At 48.9% G+C, this 14,179-nt stretch overlaps 1 pseudogene; it reads right to left on the minus strand.

The window, feature by feature from the left end:
* Positions 1 to 1,099: 1,099 nt before the first annotated feature.
* LOC121555636 lies at positions 1,100 to 1,248 on the minus strand (annotated as a pseudogene).
* Between the last annotated feature and the right edge of the window lie 12,931 nt (positions 1,249 to 14,179).

Below are 14,179 nucleotides of genomic sequence, written 5' to 3' on the forward strand. Positions count from 1 at the left end.
TTGCTGCTTTTTGTTCTATGTTGCTCTGTCTGTATGCTACGTTTTGCTTGGCCTATGTTGCTATGTCTGTATGCTATGTCTTGTTCTATGTTGTTATTGTCTATATTGTAATTGTTTTTAATAACCTGCCCAGGGACTGCGGTTGAAAATTAGCCGGCTGGCTAAAACCGGCACTTTTACTGAAACGTTGATTAATGTGCACTGTCCCTGTAAAAATAAAAATAAACTCAAATAAACTCAAACTACTACTACTACTACCATTACTACTACTACTACTACTACTATTATCAGTACTACTACTACTACTACTACTACTACCATTCCTCCTACTACTACTACTACCATTACTACTACTACCATTACTACTACTACTACTACTACTACTACTACTACTACCATTACTACTACTACTACTACCATTACTACTACTACTACTACCATTACTACTACTACTACTACTACTACTACTACTACTATCAATACTACTACTACTACTACTACTACTACTACTACTACCATTCCTACTACTACTACTACTACTATCATTACTACTACTACTACTACTACCACTACTACTACCATTCCTACTACTACTACTACTACTACTAGCACTACTACTACTACTACTACTACTACTACTACCATTACTACTACTACTACTACTACTACTACTACTACTATTATCATTACTGCTACTACTACTACTACTACTACTACCATTCCTCCTACTACTACTACTACTACTATTACTACTACTACTACAACTACTACTACTACTACTACTACTACTACTACCACTACCACTACTACTACTACCATTACTACTACTACTACTACTACCACTACTATTACTACTACCATTACTACTACTGCTACTACTACTACTACTGCTACTACTACTACTACCATTACTACTATTACTACCATTACTACTACTATTACTACTACTACCATTACTACTGCCATTACTACTACTACTACCATTACTACTACCACTACTACTACCATTACTACTACTACTACTACTATTACTACTACTACCATTACTACTGCCGTCACTACCACTACTACTACTATTTCACGTCCATAAATACTTCAGGACAAGCAAGCACACCACATTTCCTTCAGTAAATGTCATTTTCTAGTTATTTATTGAACGTATTTATTATCAGCACGGTCAGAGTGCAATGGCCGAGCCCTGGGTGAACCTCTTTTGTGATCAAGGTGTCTCCCCTGCCAGGTCAGTATAAACGCACACGTTGATGTCAATGCTTTAGCGAAACCCAGTTTATTGAAGAAGTTGAGATTAAGGTACAAAGTATATTTGTCAAGGACATCCTTAATAAAAGATGAATGCTTACAGTAAGCTGGTTATCAGCCAATCAAGGTTGAAATGTTGCGCTAGCTTTCCATGAAAGACCATTAAACATTGAGTCATATCCTTGTTTGTCCAACTTCTCTAGTATTTCAAAACCATTTTAACTGACATGGTGCCAAACAAGGTTTTTCTTTGTCTGACACGGAACATCAGGAGTGCAGCTCTTGCATCAGAGGAGAGGTGGGTGGAGGTGTGACGTTTCAGTGTATTTGTATTTATTATGGATCCCCATTAGTTCCTGCCAAGGCAGCAGCTACTCTTCCTGGGGTTTATTATAGATCCCCATTAGTTCCTGCCAAGGCAGCAGCTACTCTTCCTGGAGTTTATTATGGATCCCCATTAGTTCCTGCCAAGGCAGCAGCTACTCTTCCTGGGGTTTATTATGAATCCCCATTAGTTCCTGCCAAGGCAGCAGCTACTCTTCCTGGGGTTTATTATGGATCCCCATTAGTTCCTGCCAAGGCGGCAGCTACTCTTCCTGGGGTTTATTATGGATCCCCATTAGTTCCTGCCAAGGCAGCAGCTACTCTTCCTGGGGTTTATTATGGATCCCCATTAGTTCCTGCCAAGGCAGCAGCTACTCTTCCTGGGGTTTATTATGAATCCCCATTAGTTCCTGCCAAGGCAGCAGCTACTCTTCCTGGGGTTTATTATGGATCCCCATTGGTTCCTGCCAAGGCAGCAGCTACTCTTCCTGGGGTTTATTATGGATCCCCATGAGTTCCTGCCAAGGCAGCAGCTACTCTTCCTGGGGTTTATTATGGATCCCCATTAGTTCCTGCCAAGGCAGCAGCTACTCTTCCTGGGGTTTATTATGAATCCCCATTAGTTCCTGCCAAGGCAGCAGCTACTCTTCCTGGGGTTTATTATGGATCCCCATTAGTTCCTGCCAAGGCGGCAGCTACTCTTCCTGGGGTTTATTATGGATCCCCATTAGTTCCTGCCAAGGCAGCAGCTACTCTTCCTGGGGTCCAGCAAAATTAAGGCAGTTATACAATATTAAAAACATTACAATACATTCACAACACACTGTGTGCCCTCAGGCCCCTACTCTACTACCACATATCTACAGAACAAAATCCATGTGTACGTGTGTGTATAGTGCGTATGTTATCATGTGTGTGTGTGCATGTGTCTGTGCCTTGGTTTCTCAAATGACTGCCTCGCCGGGTTCACCAACTACTTCTCAGATAGAGTTCAATGTGTCAAATTGGAGGGCCTGGCAGTCTCACTTACATTTATATTTACATTTACGTCATTTAGCAGATGCTCTTATCCAGAGCGACTTACTGGCCCCCCATGGGAATCAAACCCACAACCCTGGCGTTGCAAACGCCATGCTCTACCAACTGAGCTACCTCCCTGCCGGCCATTCCCTCCCCTCCCCTGGACGACGCTGGGCTAATTGTGCGCCGCCCCATTGGTCTCCCGGTTGCGGCCGGCTACAGCAGAGCCTGGATTCGAACCAGGATCTCTAGTGGCACAGCTAGCACTGCGATGCAGTGCCTTAGACCACTGCGCCACTCGGGAGGCGTCCTCAAGTTAGACCACTTCCCCTGCGTCCTCAAGTTTCTTTTTTGTGAAGAAGAAGGATAGGGGTTTACGCCCGTGTATTGATTACTGTGGTCTCAATCAGATCACAATCAAATACAGCTATCCTCTCCCTCTGATTGCTAGTATGACGGAGTCATTACACGGGGTGCGATTCTTCACAAAATTGGATCTCAGGAGCGCGTACAACCTGGTGCGCATTAGGGAGGGAGATGAGTGGAAGACAGCATTCAGTACCACCTCGGGTCACTATGAGTACCTCGTCATGCCATACGGTTTAATGAATGCTCCTTCAGTCTTCCAATCATTTGTGGACGAGATTTTCCGGGACTTGCATGGACAGGGTGTAGTGGTGTATATTGATGACATTCTAATATACTCCGCTACACGAGCCGAGCATGCGTCCCTGGTGCGTCGAGTGCTTGGTAGACTGTTAGAGCATGACCTGTATGCGAAGGCGGAGAAATGTCTGTTCTTCCAGGAGTCCATCTCCTTCCTGGGACACCGGTTGTCCGCGTCAGGGGTGGAGATGGAGATTGACCGCGTTTCTGCCGTGCGTAATTGGCAGACTCCCACCACGGTGAAGGAAGTGCAGCGGTTCTTGGGTTTTGCCAATTACTACCGGAGGTTTATCCGGGGCTTTGGACAGGTAGCAGCTCCCATTACCTCCCTGCTAAAGGGGGGTCCGGTGCGTCTGCAGTGGTCGGGCTGAGGCGGACAGGGCGTTTAGACATCTGAAGGACCTGTTTACCTCGGCTCCGGTGCTGGCACATCCGGATCCCTCTTTGGCGTTCCAAGTTGAGGTGGATGCGTCCGAGGCTGGGATCGGCGCTGTGCTGTCTCAGCGCTCGGGTACGCCACCTAAACTCCGCCCCTGTGCTTTCTATTCTAAGAAGCTCAGTCCGGCGGAGCGCAATTAAGATGTGGGGGACAGGGAGCTGTTGGCTGTGGTTCAGGCCCTGAAGGTGTGGAGCCATTGGCTTGAGGGGGCTAAACACCCTTTCCTCATTCTGACTGACCATCGTAACCTGGAGTACATCCGGGCAGCGAGGAGACTGAACCCTCGCCAGGCTAGGTGGGCCATGTTTCTTACCCGATTTGTATTTAAGCTCACCTATTGACCAGGGTCACAGAACGCTAAGGCAGACGCCCTGTCCCGACTATATGACACAGAGGAGAGGTCCATTGAGCCCACTCCCATTCTCCCGGAGTCTTGTCTGGTGGCACCGGTGGTGTGGGAGGTTGATGCGGACATCGAGCGGGCATTACGTACCGATCCTACTCCCCCACAGTGTCCAGAGGGTCGGAGGTACGTGCCGCTCGAGGTACGTGCCGCTCGAGGTACGTGCCGCTCGAGGTTTGCGCCGCTCGAGGTTCGCGATCGATTGATATATTGGGCTCACATGTCACCCTCCTCTGGTCATCCTGGTATTGGTCGGACAGTGCACTGCCTTAGTGGGAAGTACTGGTGACCCACTTTAGCTAAGGACGTGAGGGTTTATGTTTCCTCCTGCTCGGTGTGCGCCCAGTGTAAGGCGCCTAGACACCTGCCCAGAGGGAAGTTACAACCCCTACCCGTTCCACAACGACCGTGGTCTCACCTATCGGTGGATTTTGTCACGGACCTTCCCCCCTCCCAGGGGAACACGACGATCTTGGTCGTTGTGGATCGGTTTTCGAAGGCCTGCCGTCTCATTCCTATGCCAGGTCTCCCTATTGCCCTACAAACTGCTGAGGCCCTGTTCACACACGTTTTCCGGCACTACGGGGTGCCTGAGGATATAGTGTCTGATCAGGGTCCCCAGTTCACCTCTAGAGTCTGGAGGGCGATTATGGAACGTCTGGGGGTCTCGATTAGCCTTACCTCAGGTTTTCACCCCGAGAGTAACGGGCAGGTGGAGAGAGTGAACCAGGATGTGGGTAGGTTTCTGAGGTCCTATTGCCAGGACCGGCAGGAGGAGTAGTCAGGATATATTCCCTGGGCCCAAAACTCACTTAGCCACTCCTCCACTAACCTTACGCCTTTCCAGTGTGTGCTAGGTTATCAGCCGGTCCTGGCACCTTGGCATCAGAGCCAGATCGAGGCCCCTGCGGTGGACGAGTGGTTTCGGCGCTCAGAAGAAACCTGGAACGCTGCGCATGTCCATCTGCAGCGGGCTATCAGGTGGCAAAAGGCGAGCGCCGATGGCCACCACAGTGAGGCTCCGGTGTATGCACCGGGAGATCGGTCTGGCTCTCGACCCGAAACCTGCCCCTTCGCCTGCCCTGCCGGAAGCTGGGTCGGCGGTTTGTGGGGCCATTTAAAGTCCTGAGGAGATTGAACCAGGTATGTTATAGGTTACAACTGCCCATTAATTACCGCATTAACCCCTCGTTCCATGTGTCTCTCCTCAGGCCGGTGGTGGCTGGTCCACTCCAGGAGAGTGAGATACGAGAGGCTCCTCCACCCCCGTTGGACATCGAGGGGGCTCCGGCGTACTCAGTCGGTTCCATCTTGGATTCGAGGCGTCGGATGGGGGGCCTGCAGTACCTCGTGGAGTGGGAGGGGTACGGTCCGGAGGAACGGTGCTGGGTCCCTAGGAGGGACATCCTAGATCCCTCCATGTTGAGGGACTTCCACCGGAGTCATCCGACTCGCCCTGCTCCGCGTCCTCCTGGCCGTCCCCGAGGCCGGGGTCGGCACACGGCTGGAGCCGCACGTCAAGGGGGGGGGGTATTGTCACAGAATCAGCCGAGGCTGCCCCTCCTCCTTGCTCGGGCAGGCTTCAGCGTTCGTCGTCCCCGGAGTACTAGCTGCCACCGATCTATGTTTCGGTGTTTGTCTAGTTTGTCCTGATTGTTTGCACCTGTTTCCCATTATGTTATATTGTATTCCCTTTATAACCCCCTGTCTCTCATTGGTTATTGTGTGTGATTGTTTTCCGTTAGGTCGGCAGTTCTGGTTGTATGCGTTATTTGTTCCTCCCTGTTTGGAGTTTTGTTTTGTACTTTCTTTACTGTGTTGAGTAAAGTACGTTCTGCCAGTAGTTCGGTGTCCTGCGCCTGACTTCGTTTCCCGCATACACGTCACCTTGACAGAGGGCCTGTTGTCTGGACCTCTGGCAGTGTCTATGGGGGGTGCCACAGGGTTCAATTCTTGGGCCGACTCTATTCTCTGTGTATATCAATGATGTCGCTCTTGCTGCTGGTGACTCTCAGATCCACCTCTACGCAGACGACACCATTTTGTATACATCTGGCCCTTCATTGGACACTGTGTTAACAAACCTCCAAACGAGCTTCAACGCCATACAACACTCCTTCAGTAGCCTCCAACTGCTCTTAAACACTAGTAAAACTAAATGCATGCTCTTCAATCGAATGCTGCTGGCACCCGCCCACCCGACTAGAATCACCACTCTCGACGGGTCTGACCTAGAGTATGTGGACAACTACAAATACCTAGGTGTCTAGTTAGACTGTAAACTCTCCTTCCAGACTCACATTAAGCATCTCCAATCCAAAGTTACATCTAGAATCGGCTTCCTATTTCGCAACAAAGCCTCCTTCACTCATGCTGCCAAACATGCCCTCGTAAAACTGACTATCCTACCGATCCTTGACTTCGGCGATGTCATTTACAAAATAGCCTCCAACACCCTACTCAGCAAATTGGATGTAGTCTATCACAGTGCCATCCGTTTGGTCACCAAAGCCCCATATACTACCCACCACTGTGACCTGTACGCTCTTGTTGGCTGGTCCTCACTACATATTCGTCGCCAAACCCACTGGCTCCAGGCCATCTATAAATCACTGCTAGGCAAATCCCCGCCTTATCTTGGCACATTGGTCACCATAGCAGCACCCACCCGTAGTCTGCGCTCCAGCAGGTATATCTCACTGGTCATCCCCAAAGCCAACACCTCCTTTGGCCGCCATTCCTTACAGTTCTCTGCTGCCAATGACTGGAACGAATTGCAAAAATCTCTGAAGCTGGAGACTCTTATCTCCCTCACTAACTTTAAGCATCAGTTGTCAGAGCACCTTACCGATCACTGCACCTGAACACAGCCCATCTGTAACTAGCCCACCCAACTACCTCATCCCCATATTGTTATTTATTTTGCTAATTTGCACCCTAGTATCTCTATTTGCACATCATCTCTTGCAGATCTATCATTCCAGTGTTAATACTAATTGTAATTATTTTGCACTATGGCCTATTTATTGCCTTACCTCCATAACTTACTACATTCGCACACACTGTATATATATTTTCTGTTGTATTTTTGACTTTATGTTTTGTTTTACCCCATATGTAACTCTGTGTTGTTGTTTTTATCACACTGATTTGCTTTATCTTGGCCAGGTTGCAGTTGTAAATGAGAACTTGTTCTCAACTGGCTTACCTGGTTAAATAAAGGTGAAATAAAAAAATAAAAATGTTTGTGTTGCTTCACAGTCCCCGCTGTTCCATAAGGTGTATTTTTACCTGTTTTTTAAATCTAATTGTACTGCTTGCATCAGTTACTTGATGTGGAATAGAGTTCCATGTAGTCATGGCTCGATGTAGTACTGTGTGCCTCCCATAGTCTGTTCTTGACTTGGGGACTGTGAAGAGACCTCTGGTGGCATGTCTTGTGGGGTATGCATGGGTGTCTGAGCTGTGTGCCAGTAGTTCAAACAGACAGCTTGGTGCATTCAGCATGTCAATATCTCTCACAAATACAAGTAGTGATGAAGTCAATCTCTCCTCTACTTTGAGCCAGGAGAGATTGATATGCATATTATTAATGTTAGCTCTCGGTGTACATCCAAGGGCCAGCCGTGCTGCCCTGTTCTGAGCCAATTGACTGAACAGTAGTCCAGGTGCGACAAAACTAGAGCCTGTAGGAGCTGCCTTGTTGATAGTGCTGTTAAGAAGGTAGAGCAGCGCTTTATTATGGACAGACTTCTCCCCATCTTAGCTACTGTTGTATCAATATGTTGTGACCATGACGGTTTACAATCCAGGGTTACTCCAAGCAGTTTAGTCACCTAAACTTGCGCAATTTCCACATTATTTATTACAAGATTTAGTTGAGGTTTAGGGTTTAGTGAATGATTTGTCCCAGATACAATGCTTTTCGTTTTAGAACTATTTAGGACTAACTTATTCCTTGCCACTCACTCTGAAACTAACTGCAGCTCTTTGTTAAGTGTTGCAGTCATTTCAGCCGCTGTAGTAGCTGACGTGTATAGTGTTGAGTCACCTAAAACATAGACACACTGGATTAACTCAACAACAACAAAAACAACAACAGCAAATAGCAAAGGATATTTACAAGCTGGGCAAGCGCAATTTCAGAATAAACATGTCAAAACAGGCTACATGCTAAAGTGCAATTAGTCAATTTAGGGTCAGGGTTAGGTAGTCTACCTGGGTTAGGGTTAGGGTTAGGTAGTCTACCTGGGTCAGGGTTAGGGTTAGGTAGTCTACCTGGGTTAAGGTCAGGGTTAGGGTTAGGTAGTCTACCTGGGTTAAGGTCAGGGTTAGGGTTAGGTAGTCTACCTGGGTTAAGGTCAGGGTTAGGGTTAGGTAGTCTACCTGGGTTAAGGTTAGGGTTAGGTAGTCTACCTGGGTTAAGGTCAGGGTTAGGGTTAGGTAGTCTACCTGGGTTAAGGTTAGGGTTAGGTAGTCTACCTGGGTTAAGGTCAGGGTTAGGGTTAGGTAGTCTACCTGGGTTAAGGTCAGGGTTAGGGTTAGGTAGTCTACCTGGGTTAAGGTCAGGGTTAGGTAGTCTACCTGGGTTAAGGTCAGGGTTAGGTAGTCTACCTGGGTTAAGGTCAGGGTTAGGTAGTCTACCTGGGTTAAGGTTAGGGTTAGGGTTAGGTAGTCTGTACCTGGGTTAAGGTCAGGGTTAGGGTTAGGTAGTCTACCTGGGTTAAGGTCAGGGTCAGGGTTAGGTAGTCTACTTGGGTTAAGGTTAGGGTTCGGGTTAGGTAGTCTGTACCTGGGTTAAGGTCAGGGTTAGGGTTAGGTAGTCTACCTGGGTTAAGGTCAGGGTCAGGGTTAGGTAGTCTACCTGGGTTAAGGTCAGGGTCAGGGTTAGGTAGTCTACCTGGGTTAAGGTCAGGGTTAGGGTTAGGTAGTCTACCTGGGTCAGGGTCAGGGTTAGGTAGTCTACCTGGGTTAAGGTCAGGGTCAGGGTTAGGTAGTCTACCTGGGTCAGGGTCAGGGTTAGGTAGTCTACCTGGGTTAGGTTAGGGGTTCGGGTTAGGTAGTCTGTACCTGGGTTAAGGTCAGGGTTAGGGTTAGGTAGTCTACCTGGGTTAAGGTCAGGGTCAGGGTTGGGTAGTCTACCTGGGTTAGGGTCAGGGTTAGGTAGTCTACTTGGGTTAAGGTTAGGGTTAGGTAGTCTACCTGGGTCAGGGTCAGGGTTAGGTAGTCTACCTGGGTTAAGGTCAGGGTAAGGGTTAGGTAGTCTACCTGGGTTAGGGTTAGGGTTAGGTAGTCTACCTGGGTTAAGGTCAGGGTTAGGTAGTCCACCTGGGTTAAGGTCTGGGTTAGGGTTTGGTAGTCTACCTGGGTCAGGGTTAGGTTTAGGTAGTCTACATGGGTCAGGGTTAGGGTTAGGTAGTCTACCTGGGTCAGGGTTAGGTAGTCTACCTGGGTTAGGGTTAGGTAGTCTACCTGGGTTAGGGTTAGGTAGTCTACCTGGGTTATGGTTAGGTAGTCTACCCGGGTTAGGGTCAGGTAGTCTACCTGGGTTAGGGTTAGGTAGTCTACCTGGGTTAGGGTTAGGTAGTCTGTACCTGGGTTAGGGTTAGGTAGTCTACCTGGGTTAAGGTCCGGGTTAGGGTTAGGTAGTCTACCTAGGTTAAGGTCAGGGTTAGATAGTCTACCTGGGTTAAGGTCAGGGTTAGGGTTAGGTAGTCTACCTGGGTTAAGGTCAGGGTTAGGGTTAGGTAGTCTGTACCTGGGTTAGGGTTAGGTAGTCTACCTGGGTTAAGGTCAGGGTTAGGGTTAGGTAGTCTACCTGGGTTAAGGTCAGGGTTAGGGTTAGGTAGTCTACCTGGGTTAAGGTCAGGGTTAGGGTTAGGTAGTCTACCTGGGTTAAGGTCAGGGTTAGGGTTAGGTAGTCTGTACCTGGGTTAAAGTCAGGGTTAGGGTTAGGTAGTCTACCTGGGTTAAGGTCAGGGTTAGGGTTAGGTAGTATGTACCTGGGTTAAGGTTAGGGTTAGGTAGTCTGTACCTGGGTTAAGGTCAGGGTTAGGGTTAGGTAGTCTGTACCTGGGTTAGGGGTTAGGGTTAGGTAGTCTACCTGGGTTAAGGTCAGGGTTAGGGTTAGGTAGTCTGTACTTGGGTTAAGGTCAGGGTTAGGGTTAGGTAATCTACCTGGGTTAAGGTCAGGGTTAGGGTTAGGTAGTCTGTACCTGGGTTAAGGTCAGGGTTAGGGTTAGGTAGTCTGTACCTGGGTTAAGGTTAGGGTTAGGGTTAGGGTTAGGGTTAGGTAGTCTGTACCTGGGTTAAGGTCAGGGTTAGGGTTAGGTAGTCTGTACCTGGGTTAAGGTCAGGGTTAGGGTTAGGTAGTCTACCTGGGTTAAGGTCAGGGTCAGGGTTAGGTAGTCTACTTGGGTTAAGGTTAGGGTTCGGGTTAGGTAGTCTGTACCTGGGTTAAGGTCAGGGTTAGGGTTAGGTAGTCTACCTGCGTTAAGGTCAGGGTCAGGGTTAGGTAGTCTACCTGGGTTAGGGTCAGGGTTAGGTAGTCTACCTGGGTTAAGGTCAGGGTTAGGGTTAGGTAGTCTACCTGGGTCAGGGTCAGGGTTAGGTAGTCTACCTGGGTTAAGGTCAGGGTCAGGGTTAGGTAGTCTACCTGGGTCAGGGTCAGGGTTAGGTAGTCTACCTGGGTTAAGGTTAGGGTTCGGGTTAGGTAGTCTGTACCTGGGTTAAGGTCAGGGTTAGGGTTAGGTAGTCTACCTGGGTTAAGGTCAGGGTCAGGGTTAGGTAGTCTACCTGGGTTAGGGTCAGGGTTAGGTAGTCTACTTGGGTTAAGGTTAGGGTTAGGTAGTCTACCTGGGTCAGGGTCAGGGTTAGGTAGTCTACCTGGGTTAAGGTCAGGGTAAGGGTTAGGTAGTCTACCTGGGTTAGGGTTAGGGTTAGGTAGTCTACCTGGGTTAAGGTCAGGGTTAGGTAGTCCACCTGGGTTAAGGTCTGGGTTAGGGTTAGGTAGTCTACCTGGGTCAGGGTTAGGTTTAGGTAGTCTACCTGGGTCAGGGTTAGGGTTAGGTAGTCTACCTGGGTCAGGGTTAGGTAGTCTACCTGGGTTAGGGTTAGGTAGTCTACTTGGGTTAGGGTTAGGTAGTCTACCTGGGTTATTGTTAGGTAGTCTACCCGGGTTAGGGTCAGGTAGTCTACCTGGGTTAGGGTTAGGTAGTCTACCTGGGTTAGGGTTAGGTAGTCTGTACCTGGGTTAGGGTTAGGTAGTCTACCTGGGTTAAGGTCCGGGTTAGGGTTGGTAGTCTACCTAGGTTAAGGTCAGGGTTAGATAGTCTACCTGGGTTAAGGTCAGGGTTAGGGTTAGGTAGTCTACCTGGGTTAAGGTCAGGGTTAGGGTTAGGTAGTCTGTACCTGGGTTAGGGTTAGGTAGTCTACCTGGGTTAAGGTCAGGGGTTAGGGTTAGGTAGTCTACCTGGGTTAAGGTCAGGGTTAGGGTTAGGTAGTCTACCTGGGTTAAGGTCAGGGTTAGGGTTAGGTAGTCTACCTGGGTTAAGGTCAGGGTTAGGGTTAGGTAGTCTGTACCTGGGTTAAGGTCAGGGTTAGGGTTAGGTAGTCTACCTGGGTTAAGGTCAGGGTTAGGGTTAGGTAGTATGTACCTGGGTTAAGGTTAGGGTTAGGTAGTCTGTACCTGGGTTAAGGTCAGGGTTAGGGTTAGGTAGTCTGTACCTGGGTTAGGGTTAGGGTTAGGTAGTCTACCTGGGTTAAGGTCAGGGTTAGGGTTAGGTAGTCTGTACTTGGGTTAAGGTCAGGGTTAGGGTTAGGTAATCTACCTGGGTTAAGGTCAGGGTTAGGGTTAGGTAGTCTGTACCTGGGTTAAGGTCAGGGTTAGGGTTAGGTAGTCTGTACCTGGGTTAAGGTCAGGGTTAGGGTTAGGGTTAGGGTTAGGTAGTCTGTACCTGGGTTAAGGTCAGGGTTAGGGTTAGGTAGTCTGTACCTGGGTTAAGGTCAGGGTTAGGGTTAGGTAGTCTGTACCTGGGTTAAGGTCAGGGTTAGGGTTAGGTAGTCTACCTGGGTTAAGGTCAGGGTTAGGTAGTCTGTACCTGGGTTAAGGTCAGGGTTAGGGTTAGGTAGTCTGTACCTGGGTTAAGGTCAGGGTTAGGGTTAGGTAGTCTGTACCTGGGTTAAGGTCAGGGTTAGGGTTACGTGGTCTGTACCTGGGTTAAGGTCAGGGTTAGGGTTAGGTAGTCTACCTGGGTTAAGGTCAGGGTTAGGGTTAGGTAGTCTGTACCTGGGTTAAGGTCAGGGTTAGGGTTAGGTAGTCTGTACCTGGGTTAAGGTCAGGGTTAGGGTTAGGTAGTCTACCTGGGTTAAGGTCAGGGTTAGGGTTAGGTAGTCTGTACCTGGGTTAAGGTCAGGGTTAGGGTTAGGTAGTCTGTACCTGGGTTAAGGTCAGGGTTAGGGTTAGGTAGTCTGTACCTGGGTGAAGGTCAGGGTTAGGTAGTCTACCTGGGTTAAGGTCAGGGTCAGGGTTAGGTAGTCTACCTGGGTTAAGGTCAGGGGTTAGGGTTAGGTAGTCTACCTGGGTCAGGGTCAGGGTTAGGTAGTCTACCTGGGTTAAGGTCAGGGTCAGGGTTAGGTAGTCTACCTGGGTTAGCGTTAGGTAGTCTACCTGGGTTAGGGTTAGGGTCAGGGTTAGGTAGTCTGTACCTGGGTCAGGGTTAGGGTTAGGTAGTCTACCTGGGTTAAGGTCAGGGTTAGGGTTAGGTAGTCTACCTGGGTTAAGGTTAGGGTTAGGTAGTCTGTACCTAGGTTAAGGTCAGGGTTAGGGTTAGGTAGTCTACCTGGGTTAGGGTTAGGATTAGGTAGTCTACCTGGGTTAGGGTTAGGATTAGGTAGTCTACCTGGGTTAAGGTCAGGGTTAGGTAGTCTACCTGGGTTAAGGTCAGGGTTAGGGTTAGGTAGTCTACCTGGGTTAAGGTTAGGGTCAGGGTTAGGTAGTCTACCTGGGTTAGGGTTAGGTAGTCTACCTGGGTTAGGGTTAGTGTCAGGGTTAGGTAGTCTGTACCTGGGTCAGGGTTAGGGTTAGGTAGTCTACCTGGGTTAAGGTCAGGGTTAGGATTAGGTAGTCTACCTGGGTTAAGGTTAGGGTTAGGTAGTCTGTACCTGGGTTAAGGTCAGGGTTAGGGTTAGGTAGTCTACCTGGGTTAGGGTTAGGATTAGGTAGTCTACCTGGGTTAGGGTTAGGATTAGGTAGTCTACCTGGGTTAAGGTCAGGGTTAGGTAGTCTACCTGGGTTAAGGTCAGGGTTAGGGTTAGGTAGTCTACCTGGGTCAGGGTTAGGGTTAGGTAGCCTACATGGGTCAGGGTTAGGGTTAGGTAGTCTACCTGGGTTAGGGTTAGGTAGTCTACCTGGGTTAGGGTGAGGTAGTCTACCTGGGTTAGGGTTAGGGTCAGGGTTAGGTAGTGTGTACCTGGGTCAGGGTTAGGGTTAGGTAGTCTACCTGGGTCAGGGTTAGGTAGTCTAACAGGGTTAAGGTCAGGGTTAGGTAGTCTACCTGGGTTAGGGTTAGGTAGTCTACCTGGGTTAGGGTCAGGGTTAGGTAGTCTGTACCTGGGTCAGGGTTAGGGTTAGGTAGTCTACCTGGGTTAAGGTCAGGGTTAGGGTTAGGTAGTCTACCTGGGTTAAGGTTAGGGTCAGGGTTAGGTAGTCTGTACCTGGGTTAAGGTCAGGGTTAGGGTTAGGTAGTCTACCTGGGTCAGGGTTAGGGTTAGGTAGTCTACATAGGTCAGGGTTAGGGTTAGGTAGTCTACCTGGGTCAGGGTTAGGGTTAGGTAGTCTACCTGGGTCAGGGTTAGGGTTATGTAGTCTACCTGGGTCAGGGTTAGGTAGTCTACCTGGGTTAGGGTTTGGTAGTCTACCTGGGTTAGGGTTAGGTAGTCTACCTGGGTTAAGGTTAGTGTTAGGGTTAGGTAGTCTGTAGCTGGGTTAAGGTCAGGGTTAGGGTTAGGTAGTCTACCTGGGTTAGGGTTAGGGTTAGGTAGTCTACCTGGGTTAAGGTCAGGGTTAG

This window comes from Coregonus clupeaformis, unplaced genomic scaffold, assembly GCF_020615455.1.
Source record: "Coregonus clupeaformis isolate EN_2021a unplaced genomic scaffold, ASM2061545v1 scaf0051, whole genome shotgun sequence".
Taxonomy (NCBI): Eukaryota; Metazoa; Chordata; class Actinopteri; order Salmoniformes; family Salmonidae; genus Coregonus; species Coregonus clupeaformis.